The sequence below is a fragment of the Leopardus geoffroyi genome, chromosome A2, assembly GCF_018350155.1.
Source record: "Leopardus geoffroyi isolate Oge1 chromosome A2, O.geoffroyi_Oge1_pat1.0, whole genome shotgun sequence".
Lineage (NCBI taxonomy): Eukaryota > Metazoa > Chordata > Mammalia > Carnivora > Felidae > Leopardus > Leopardus geoffroyi.
Genome location: NC_059331.1, coordinates 97,922,019 through 97,933,867, shown reverse-complemented (window position 1 = coordinate 97,933,867; position 11,849 = coordinate 97,922,019). Strand labels below are relative to the sequence as shown.

Sequence of the window (11,849 nt, the reverse complement as noted above, 5' to 3'; positions counted from 1 at the left end):
AGCAGCTCTTTGAGCTTCAGCTTCCTCTATTTGACAGAAGAATATGGGCAATGATCTTCAAGGTTTTTTAGTTTTAGTAGTCTGAGAAGAAGCCATTCTAGAATGTTCTTGATTTTGTTTTCTCTTTTAGAAGTAGGGGGTTGGGGAAAGACAAGAGGGGAAGAACTGTAATGACTGATAATAATAATAATAATTATTATTATTACTACTGTTTCAATGTTAGTCGTCTCTCTTCTTTCTGAGTAGCAATGAACTCTAGAGTTGAAAGTCCATGTGACATTTTAGAATCAGACTTTGGTTTTAATTCCAGTTCTGTCTTATAAGTTGTGATCTTTGATATTACATGACATCACTGGGCCAAAGAGTCTCTTCTATGAAAGAGAGATAGTAAAATCAGTCCAAGATCTTTTTGAGGAGAACATAAGATGATAAATATGAGATCGCCAACATGATCCTTCATACCGATAATACTAATAAAATGGTTAATAGCAATTGCCAACTAATCACCTTGCCTGTGCTTCTCTGGTATACTGGCATGCAGCGTTATCAAAGCTATTCTTTGCCTACTCGCTTCCATGCTGGCATGTGGCCAACTCACACAGAGTGTGGCCCAAAGCGTGTGCCAGCGCTGCTACATTTACATCAGCCTAGATTTCTTTCCGAGTCCCTGTGTGCGCGCATGCATGCACAAGCATGTGCCCTTAGTGGACAGCTGGCAAGGTGAGCTTCCCTCTTCTGTTGTCTTCCATTCTCTAATACGTAAGAATTCAATGATAAGACTGGTCTTTTTCTGCTGTAAAACAAAGATAAACTCAAATTCGTCTTAAAATCAGACTAGTTATCCATGTGTAAGGATAAAGAAATTATTGGCATTGTTGTTTTGGAGATTGGTGAGGCTATGGAATAAAATACGGGAGTTTAAGGAGTAAAAGATTCTTTCTACCTCTTCTAAACCACATCTCCGAACAACACAAAATTATAGGATGATTTACTGATGAAATTTCATTATGAGATAGATTCTTTTGCTCTCTTTTTTTAAATTAACATCTAGTAATAGTATTACATAAATATGTAGGTAACCGAGACCAAGAAAGGTTGTGTCCTATTTCAGGACGCTAGTGAGTTTAGGCAACACTAAGAATGGAATGTCCTTCTGGGTTTATTTTTCAAATTCCAATGGCTTAACCTTTTTGAGGGATGTGGTGTCTGTCCCAGCCACTTTTGCAGTGGGCCCCCAGGCTCACAGCCCTTTATGTTTCAGTGCAACAGATGGCACCAAACAACGTGTTCCTTCTTGGTGAACCCCCTTCCCATGTTGGTACCAGGCTCCGTAACAGCAGGCGCCGTATCAGAGCCTAATGTGCTGATCACAGCTCGGGCTCCTTGTTTTCTTAAAGCACAATGTCTCTTTGTCCCCACCCCCCCCCATTTATTCTGAGCCCTTCAGCAGCTCAGCACAGCAAGCTTGACAGGACCTGTCTTCCTCTACTGTTAATTTCACAGCCGGATGAGTAGAAAGGTAATTTATATGGGTCAGTCAGATTTAAAATGCTGCTATGTCTCCTGACGAGGTGGAATGAGAGGATTTAAAAGAATTATTAGTGTGGTCCAGAGCGGCAGTCTGTGGTTTCTTCGACACAGTCCTATACCTTTTCCATTTGGTAAATGCCCCACGTGGCCTCCACATGTTGACTGTGGATTACAACCAAGATGAGAAGCAAGCCACTGGGGGAAGATTTTTGTTTTCATTTATTTTTAATTAATTGCAAACTTCCTCTTTCATTTGGCTTGCCACGCTCTGCAGATCCTGGTGACACAGGAGCTCTGCCAGCATTAGGAGCCGCTGTGCCGAACTGTGAGCGGCTTAAAAGTACCAGCCAGCTGCTTTGCACTCAATCCTCAGGGAAGGTTTGAAATAAATTTGCATGCTTGGAATTCACCTTCAAAAATGATCCAGTTGATGTTGCTGAAATCCATCTTTCTCTTTCCTTAAATCTCTCCTTAAATTACAATGTTTGTAATTACAAATTATTATTCAAAAGATAGTTATTAATTTTTAGGGGATAAATAGAGTGTCTATATGAAAGTCAGAGAGTTTTTCCTGCCCTTCAGATCTTTACTGATCCCTGTAACTAGTAGTTTATATAAGGAAGGGATGATGTTTAACAAAAGAGCCAAAAATAAAAAGAAAAAAAAAAAAGAAAGAAAAGAAAGAAAGAAAAAAAAGAAAAAGGGGGAAAAAAAAGCAAGCCACGGTGGGAGAAACCCCAGGGGCTTGAGAATCAGTTACATCTCTTTTGAGGTCAGACAGATGTGGGCTGCATCTTCTGCTGCTGAATAACTATGTGATCTTGGGCAAAATTATTCAACAACCCCAAATCCTCAGATTTTTCATCTATAAAATAGTTGTAAAAACTAAATATGATTACCAAAATGAGACATCTTGCACCTCTGTTGCATGTTCTATACGTGGTAGCACTTATTAATATAATCTAACAAAAACAGAAGTACAAATTACCAAAATGTGGAATCTATGTGTTTTAAAATATAAGTTGAAAGTTTTCTGTTTCAATAAGATGGAGGATAATAGAGACACACTCTGGCTACAAACACCTAGAAAATGGGAACATATAAAATAATAATGATAGCAACAACAACAAAATTATTGGATATCTGAACCCCTAAAACAGAAGTAGAATTCTCCCCATGAGTAATAACTGAAGAAAGAACTAGAAACCTGAATGGCAACTAGAAGCCCTGAGTGGGCTAAGCATTCCCTGCCTTGGGAGGGACATATGGGTCCCTGGGAATCCAGATGCTTTGGTTTGGCCACCTAGATGGAGTCCAGAGAGGGGGCCTTGGGCCCAGGCAAGGAAGGAAAGGTAACACTGAGACTGCCGCCTAAGGACAAGTCACTTCAAGTGTTTTGAGTCTAAATGAAAAGGTGGCCTTAAAACAAAACAAAACAAAACAAAACAAAACAAAACAAAACAAGACAAGACAAGACAAAACAAAACAAAACAACAAACAAACACCCAGTTAGGCAGCATGGGGAGATAACAAAATATTAAAGAAGCTGAGTAAAAATGAAGACATCTCCCTGGGAAATCATGAGCCCTTGTCTTTGCTTCATTGGAGCTTAGACACCATTTTACAATTCTCTGGGAAATTCAAGCCTAGAAATTTACATACAATTTGCCCCCAAATTAAGTAAAATCTAGTGAAATACCAAAATGAATAAAACAGACAAAAAAAGGGGGGGATGATAGTGTCAATAGAAGCAAACACTGGTTCTTTGAAAAGACAAAATAGGAAGATTTTGAGCAACGATAATAAAGAAACAGAAGGTGGGCAGAGGTAAATCATATTTGGAACAAAAAGGACAATTGCAGATTGAATGTATGTGTGTGTGTGTGTGTGTGTGTGTGTGTGTGTGTGTGTGTATTCAGAAACTATATGGAGATAAATTTGAAAGCTTTAGTCAAAAAAATAAAATTCTAGAAAAATTACCAAATTTACCAAAATGACTACACAGAAGATGAATAGTTTTATAACTGTTAAAGAAATTGAATCATAGTTACAAATAAATGCAAATAAAGTTAATCAAACAGAGGGTTTTACAGCCAAGTTCTACACATTTAAGAAAGATATATAATGACTTTTTTAGACAAACTCTTCCAGAGAGTAGAATGAAGATGCTTTAGCACTCATGGAATGAGTGCAGTAAACATTGGAAATCCAAACTTGTCAGAATTGTAGTACCACAAAGGAATACTGTTGGCTGATATCATTTGTGACAATGATGCAAAATCGTAAATGAAATATTCATAAAACAAATCCAACAGTGTATTAAAATGGATAGCATGTATTTCATTTTAGAAATACCAAGATGGTTTAAATTAAACAAATCTATTAATTTTATTCATTATATAAAGAAATTGAGGTTGAAAAACATAAATATCTCAACAGATTAAAAACATGATTTGATACAATTCAGTACCTATTCAGGGTAAAAAAAAAAAAAAAAGCAATCCAGACATTTAACTAAAATTAGAATTGGAAGAGAATTCCTTAATCTGGTAGACTTTTGGTTGATAGAATACCAACCAAAAACTTACAGCAGAATTATATTTAATGGGGAAACATTAGAAGTTCTATTAAATTCCTTGTAAATGATGCTTGCTATCACTACATTTTCATTTTGTACTGGAGACTTTAGCCAGTGCAGTAAGACAAATTAACTATTTAAAACTTTCTAAATGTGAAAAAATCAGAAAGAAAAAAGTAGACTTTGCTCATGATATAACCGTCTTAGAGAAAAATGTAGGAAAGGGGCACATGGATGGCTCCGTGGGCTAAGGGTCTGGCTCTTGATTTCAGCTCAGGTCATGATCTCACAGTTGTGAGGTGGAGCCTCACACTGACAGCACGGAGTCTGCTTAAGATTCTGTCTCTGCCTCTCTCTCTCTCTCTCTGCTCCTCCCCCACTTGCTCTCATGCTCTCTCTCTCTCAAAATAAATAAATAAATATTTTAAAAAAGAAAAGAAAAATGTAGGAAACTCTACAAGCTATTAGTACCAATAATAGTTCATCTAGATTTCTAGATATAAGACCGATGTACAAAATCAGTAGTGTATGTTCATATCCTTCATAAAATGTAGTAAATGTACCTAAAGGTAAATATAGCAAGAGAAGTGCAATATCTTTATGAAGACAATTACAAAATTTTACTTGAAGGACGTAAAAGAGGAGTTAAATTCACAGAGAGAAGACATGTGCAAAGATTGGAAAACTTAATATTAAAAGGATGGTAATTCTCTAATTAACATATACAATAAATTTAATTTCACAGGACTTTATAAGATGACTCAAAATGTCACACAAGAGTAAGAAGCACTGAGAATGGACTAAAATAATTTTATGGAAAGACATGAAGAATAAGGCACCAGGAGAAGAAGGAGAATAAAAAGAAGAGACCTATCCCAGGAGAAGTAAACTTTTATATTATCATATTAAACGAAACAGTGTTACTGACATGGAGGGAATTCAATGGAAGAGAAGGGAGTGCCTAAAGACACTCATCCCTGTGTAGGAACTTCGCGTAGAGTGGAGTAGCCTTACCAATGTAAAAGGGAAATTTAGGCTGGTCTGTAAATGGTACTGGGACAGTAGGCTAGTCCATAGAGAAAAGAATGCTAGATTCCTACTTAATACTATACACAAAAACAAACTGCAGATGGACTGAATACTAAATGTAAAAATCAAAACTTTAAAAATTTCAAGAAAGAATACAGAATAATATTATATGACTTCAGGATAGAGGTATTACTTAAACAACAAAAGCGGCACCTGCATGCCTCAGTCGGTTAAGTCTCAGCTCAGGCCGTGACCTCACGGTTCGTGGTCGAGCTCTGTATTGACAGCTCAGAGCCTGGAACTTGCTTCGGATTCTGTGTCTGCCTCTCTCTCTGCCCCTCTCCTGCTTGCGCTCTGTCTCTCTTTCTCTCTCAAAAATAAATAAAACATTAAATATTTTTTAATTTAAAGAACAAAGAATAGCAAAATAAAAGAAAACCGTGATAAATTTGACTTCATTAAATTAAAAACCTGTGCATGTCAGAATACACCATTAACAGAGCTAAATAAATAAATAAATAATAAATAAAACAAAACAACCTACACTGAGAAAAGATATTTTCCATATATATAAGTAACAGAGGAATAGTATTCAGAATACATAAAGTCTTCTATAGATCAATAAAGAAAAGAAAAACAATCTTTTAGAAAATGGGTAAAGGATATGAAAAAGCAGTTTGTAAAAGGGAAAAGTGGAGTACTTTATACATATATGAAAATACACTCAACTTTGTTGTTATAGGGAATGCAAATTAAAATAGTAGTAGAAACAATTTCATCCCCAAGAGATAAGAAAGACAAGTCTGATATCATCAAATGTTGGTACGCGTGTAGGGAAACAGGACTTAGGTAATGTCAGGAGGAGAATAAATTGTCACAACCACAATTTCCACATGTTGTGGAAAACAGTATTTCATTAATTAGTATGCATGGAAACACATGTATCCTAAAATTTTATTTCTAGTTATACGTCTTAGAAAAACTCTCACACGTGTACACAAGGAGTTGTACTTCAAAATTTTCATTGCAGGACTATGTACAACTGTGAAAAAGTGAAAACGATCTAACTGTCCCTTCTAGAGGACTAGAGAGGTAAGTTGGGTTTACTTATGCAAGGAATACTACACAGCAGTTCAAATGAATTAACTAGATCTACATATACCATTATCAAAAAAACCTCATGAATCTTTAATGAAAAAAGCAAGTTATAAAAAGATACAGGCACTAGTAGTATCAGTTAAAAAAAAATTTAAAAACACACCAAACAACAACATGCATTATTTATGCATCCATGCATATGTGGTAGAAGGGAATAACTTAAAAGGCAAAGATACATACATACTTTATCAGGGTGGTATCACTTAAAGAGAGGGGAAGGAAGGCACACTGCTGGTGAACTTTATCTGTGCCTGTATGTTTTACATCTTTAAAAAAAGTCAAACAATAAAGAGACATAATAAGCAAATGTGATCGAACAATGTATTTTGAATACGGTGGGGAGATATGTGAAGTTATGCCTTTTCTGTATTTTTGTATTTGAAACATTTCAGAATTGGAACCAAATTTTTCAAAAGATAAATAGCCAAAATATTTTATATATTTCAGATGAAGCTAAGTGCCTCACTCTTCTGTGGAGGGTTTGATGTGTCACCAGTCCCCATCATCATCAGTCTTTGAGAATCACTGACAAGCATAGAATGGAATTGTTACCTGCCATTATTTTGTTACAATTTACTGCTTGTAATTTTTGTTATCAAAGTAATAGCATTTTCATTTTCCCAATTTGGAAGTATATTCTGATATTAATTATGCTTCTTAAATCTGAGCATGCCTTTTGGAAATGCATATATATGCTCTCTCCAACCCCATCTCACCTCATCCAATTGGGAATCACAGACAAAAAGAATTAGCAGTACACATATATATTTTTTGGAAAGCTCATTAACAGAGTCTAAGAGATAAGGGGACAAGTGTCAGAATTGGAGCCAGGAGTCCTAGCTGGCTGTAACTGTGGAACTATTTTCTTAACTTTTCTGTGCTTTTGTTTCTTTATCTTTAAAGTGGAGGTGTTGACTTACCACTAAATCCTTTACAGCTCTAAGGTTTTGTAATTTTATGAAACACATGAGTGAAGTCAGTTATAAAACTAAATGGTGATTGGAATATATGAACTGAGGAAGAGCCAAAGGACTCCTCCGTGTCCCAATATCTCTTCCTCTGTCTTTGCCAGAGTGTCACTGTTTCAGATTAAGGTACTGAAGGCTGAAATTTGAAAGCAACTGTTCATGTAAATGTCTTGGTAGAAATAAATTTTAAGATAAGTATGTCAAATTCCTGGCTTCCTAAAAGATTCTGGGACACACGGCTGGTAGTTTTGATGAACAGGTAAGCCAGGTTTGAGCCAGAGTGTTGAAAGCACTGCCTTAGGAGGGATCCTTGTCCTTTAGAAGGATGCATAGGGCACTGTATGCTTGGGAATAATGGATCCTGAATAAGGGAAAGAGTGGACAGAGGAGGGTGGAGCAGAACCAAAGACAGCATTGTCACAAGTTCACAACAGCAGCTCTCAGTCACCTCTTAAAATCCAGCTGATGAAAGAACTGCTTGTCTGAGGGCTTGGGGGCCATCCCAACAGGTCATGACTCCACAGGGAAGAGGCACTGTAGTAGCTACCAGCATTGCTGCAGCCTCAACTCAATATCCATCAGGAGGGGGAAGACCATGCACCCTGTGGGCTGAGCAATACCACCTCCAGGCATTATGGCTCCTCCACCTAGGATAAGACCACCCAAAGGCCCACCAACTGGGCTTCCCCCTGCTCGAAGGATGCCAATAGGCATGTCCCTCCAGGGATTAGACCCCCTCTACCAGGAATTAGAGGTCCACCAAGACCCTAGAATACTGTTGATCCTTCTTAAGTCACTTTCCCCCCTGCAATGTGTCTTGTGAAACTATGTAAAGTATGGGCTTTAGTTCCCTCTTTGCTGCAATTAAAAAAAAAAGTTGTTTGTTTTATGTAATGAGGAAGGGTGTTTCAAAATCTTTGGATCTGTGATAGAAGTGGTATTCCTATCTTAGGATGAAGTTGAAGAGGAGCCATTATTAGTCAAACGGCCAAAGAAAATATCCCAGTGGGTATGCCTCTTCACCAGTTCAGGGATCCTGGAACAATACCTACCCAGAACTTAGTGCTCAGTTAGAGTTACATTCAAGTTACGTTAGATTTAATAAAAAGCTGGGGGAAAAGAAGTTCATACACTTAAACAATGAACAATCTATTCTTTTATCATACAGGAACTTCTGAATTGGTGTGGAACTTTTCAAGGATTCTACAGGAGTGATTTAAATGTAATTTCCTGGAGTCTTAATTGCTAATTATTTTAACTAAGAGTTCTAAATGAAACATTCTCTATTTTGAAAGCTTTAAAGAGTTTAAAGCAATTTCTGTCATTGGAAATGTGTTTAGTATCTGTTCTCAGGAGTGGAATCTAATCAGCCACGTAAGCATGGTGACCTCAGAAATACAGCCAGAAGCATCAGCCTTAATTGTATTGAGAACTCAAAGTCCACTTGAGTGCGATACCACTTTAGATGGGTGCAAAGTTTTGGAACTTAAACTTCAGTGAATTCAAATATGGCCTTAAAATTTCTTTTCTTGACACCCAGATCTGGTCTATAGATCAACTCTTGATAAAAAATAAAAATTGAGATTGATGATTTGGAGGTAAGACAGCCACACAAGTCAGTTTTCTTTTTTCCTGATCATACCCTAAATGCCATTCTTTCAGTTAGTTCTGCCTCTTCTTTGCCAATCTCACATATTATATGTATATGTAAATACAGTACTTATAATAGTCACTGCCTACCAAGTATAAGCATTTCAATACTTAAGACCACATAGCTCAATCAAATGCTTTCAGAAGGTAGATAACTAACCCATTCTGCCATTTTTTAAATGTCCTGCTAAAATTTTATATTCCCACATTTAGGGCCCCAAAGAATTTTGTAATAAAATGTTTGAGCTATTATAACAAGAGGTTGAGCAGAATTTTAATTTTTGCTCTGAGTTTCAGCAAGTCCCAAATCTGTGCAGGAAAGTTACCAGTTACCTAGAATTCTGAATGCAAGGAGCCAACAGTTGCTGGGACCAAACAACTTTCTGCAGAAAATAAGCCTTACCAACACAACTCTCCCTACCCCTAATCAACAGAAGAGAACTTCTGTGAATTCCCTTTTGGGAAACTCAGTGTTCCTGAGGATGGCTGCACCTCACTTTCATTTTGTTTCCCGGTTGGATTTTTGCTTAGCCAGTAGACTTGCTACCCACCCCTGTACTGCTGAAAAGAAAGAAAAGGCAATTTGGGAGAGAAGTGACAGAACCCACAGATAAAGTGTGACCTGGGTCTAAGATACACACCCTAGTTTTTCCTAATCCAACATTTCCTGGTTCTAAAAGTTGTCTGGACAAAGTAGATGAGTTGGGGGCTGTAAGTATGCCAGACATGCTATGCTTCAAGGGGTAAATGGACCAGATCACGGACGATCTGTTGGGCATCTGCCAGTAGTCATAGAGTTCCCATCCAAATATTATGGGGATATCTATCAGGAGGCTCACTGTCTTTAGTAGTGAGGCATATTGGAGCTATCATACATCCTCATGGAGCCCACAGGCAACAAGCAAGAATGGCAGTCTTGAGCAAACTGGTATGAAATGCAACCTTCCCAGTCAGGTGACATAGCATGTTCTCCCTTCCAGGGGTAACACCCTCTTCTTTTCCATGGCCACTCTCCTAGTTTAATCTCTCTCTGTCATTCTCACCACACCAACAGATTTTTAACCGTTTTCTGTGTACCTAGACTAGTTGTTCCATGTGTCATTCTCCAAACAGCTACTAGAATGATCTTAAGAAAGGCAAATCTAATCAAGTCACTTCCCAGATTGAAATTCTCTGATGGTTTCTCATGTTACCATTAGGATCATTCAGACCCCTTAATTAGCTTTCCTGGTCACTCTAACCTCATCTCTTTTCCACGATGAACTTCTTTCAGTGTATCCATATTGCCAAAGGACTCTCTTTCACTTCTAGTCTTTCATAGTACCTTCTATTCTTCCGGAGACACTCCTCCCTCAGATACCGTACCATGCTTTGGACCTGCTAAATGTCACTTGACCGTCACCTGGCAGATGAAATGTAACTTCCTAACAGTACACCTGACCGTTAACTCCTGTATCATTTGCTGCTCCCTCCCAGGAAGAGTTGAAAACCTGCTGCTTATTCACCAGCCTATCCTGTCCCAGGGTATATACTCAATAGATATTTGCTGAAAAAATAAGAGTTAATTGGGGACCATTAATCCGTGGGCACTAAAAAGATAAAGTCAGTTACCTTAATCAGATCAAACCTGGGCCTTCTGCCCACACCATATTAACATCTGACTCAGAGCAGATGCTAACATTATATCAAGGTATCAACAAGAGAATAGTGAATATAATCCATAATTTTTTAAACAACAAGTAAAAGCAAAAAACTTAAATCTTGTAACAGAGAAACTTCTCCTGACAGTAGTGCCTCATATACCTTTTCTCAAACTCGAACTATTCAAATTGTGTTATTATTTATTTCCAACCTTTTCTTTATCTGTTAACTTGAAAATCATCTCCTTGTTCTCATTAATTTTTTTTCTGTGAGTGCAGGGAAAACAGGCACTTTATGAAATATTCATATTTAAATTTAGAGGCTAGCCTGTTAACTTTCTAGGTAGATTTGCCCAGTTTAGCAACTCCTCTCCTTGGGCTATGCAGGTCTTTCCTAACCAACAACTCCATGCAAATGTGTTCCCTTAAACTCCCCAGGAATATTCACCTTTGAAAAAGAAAAGTCAGGTTAGGTGTTTTGGTTACTCCATTAGTTGGCTAAGGCTGCTGTAACAAAGTACCACAAACTGAGTGGCTTAAACAAGAGAAATGTATTGTCTCTGTTCTGGAGGCTGGAAGTCAGAGATCAAGATCGACATCTTGGATGTCCTTTGGCCTGCAGAAGCATCACCCTGACCTCTGCCCTCATCTTCATATGGCATTCTTTCTGCATGTGTGTCTGTGTCCAAATTTCTCTATTTATAAAGATACCAGTCATATTGGATTAGGGGCATACCCTACTGCAGCTTGACCTCTTCTTAACTAATGACATCTACAAGGATCCTATTTCCAAATAAGGGCATATTCTGAGGTCCCAGGGATTAGGATTTCAACATACATGTTTTAAAGGGACATAATTCAACCCATAACAGTTAACAAATAACAGAAACTTTTACTTAAGTGAAAAATAGAATTCACTGAAAAGGAACAAGGCAGTTTTGAAAGGTCTCAGTGATGGGGACTGCTTGAGTCTATCCCAGGCACTGCAGCTGGGAAGAGTGGACTCTGTTTCTTCCCTCTTTGGACAACTCAGCTTAAGATTCAAAATCCTAGGAAAGTTCAACTGGCCAACCTTGGGTCATATGCCCACTGCTCGGCTGGTGGAGGTGGGATGGTGGTGGTTACGATAATGAGGGGAAGTTTTGGCAGGAGGAGTCTCTTGGGTTTCCGTAGCAGGAGGGCAGGCACTTGGGCTTGCTGTTCTGCCCACAAGGGAGGGGTGAAGTTAATTCCTCTAAAGAAATATGATACCTGGGTATGTTAGAGAGGGAAAATGGTTGCTATACAGCCAAAAAG

General features: G+C 37.8%; 1 long non-coding RNA gene across 1 annotated transcript; it reads left to right on the top strand.

Annotated features, from left to right (window-relative positions):
* The first annotated feature begins 1,441 nt into the window (after positions 1-1,441).
* LOC123607645 lies at positions 1,442-8,157 on the top strand. The gene is made up of 4 exons (XR_006716831.1): positions 1,442-1,519; positions 4,854-4,992; positions 6,168-6,229; positions 6,743-8,157. It is a non-coding gene; the product is annotated as an uncharacterized LOC123607645 (long non-coding RNA).
* Positions 8,158-11,849: the final 3,692 nt, after the last annotated feature.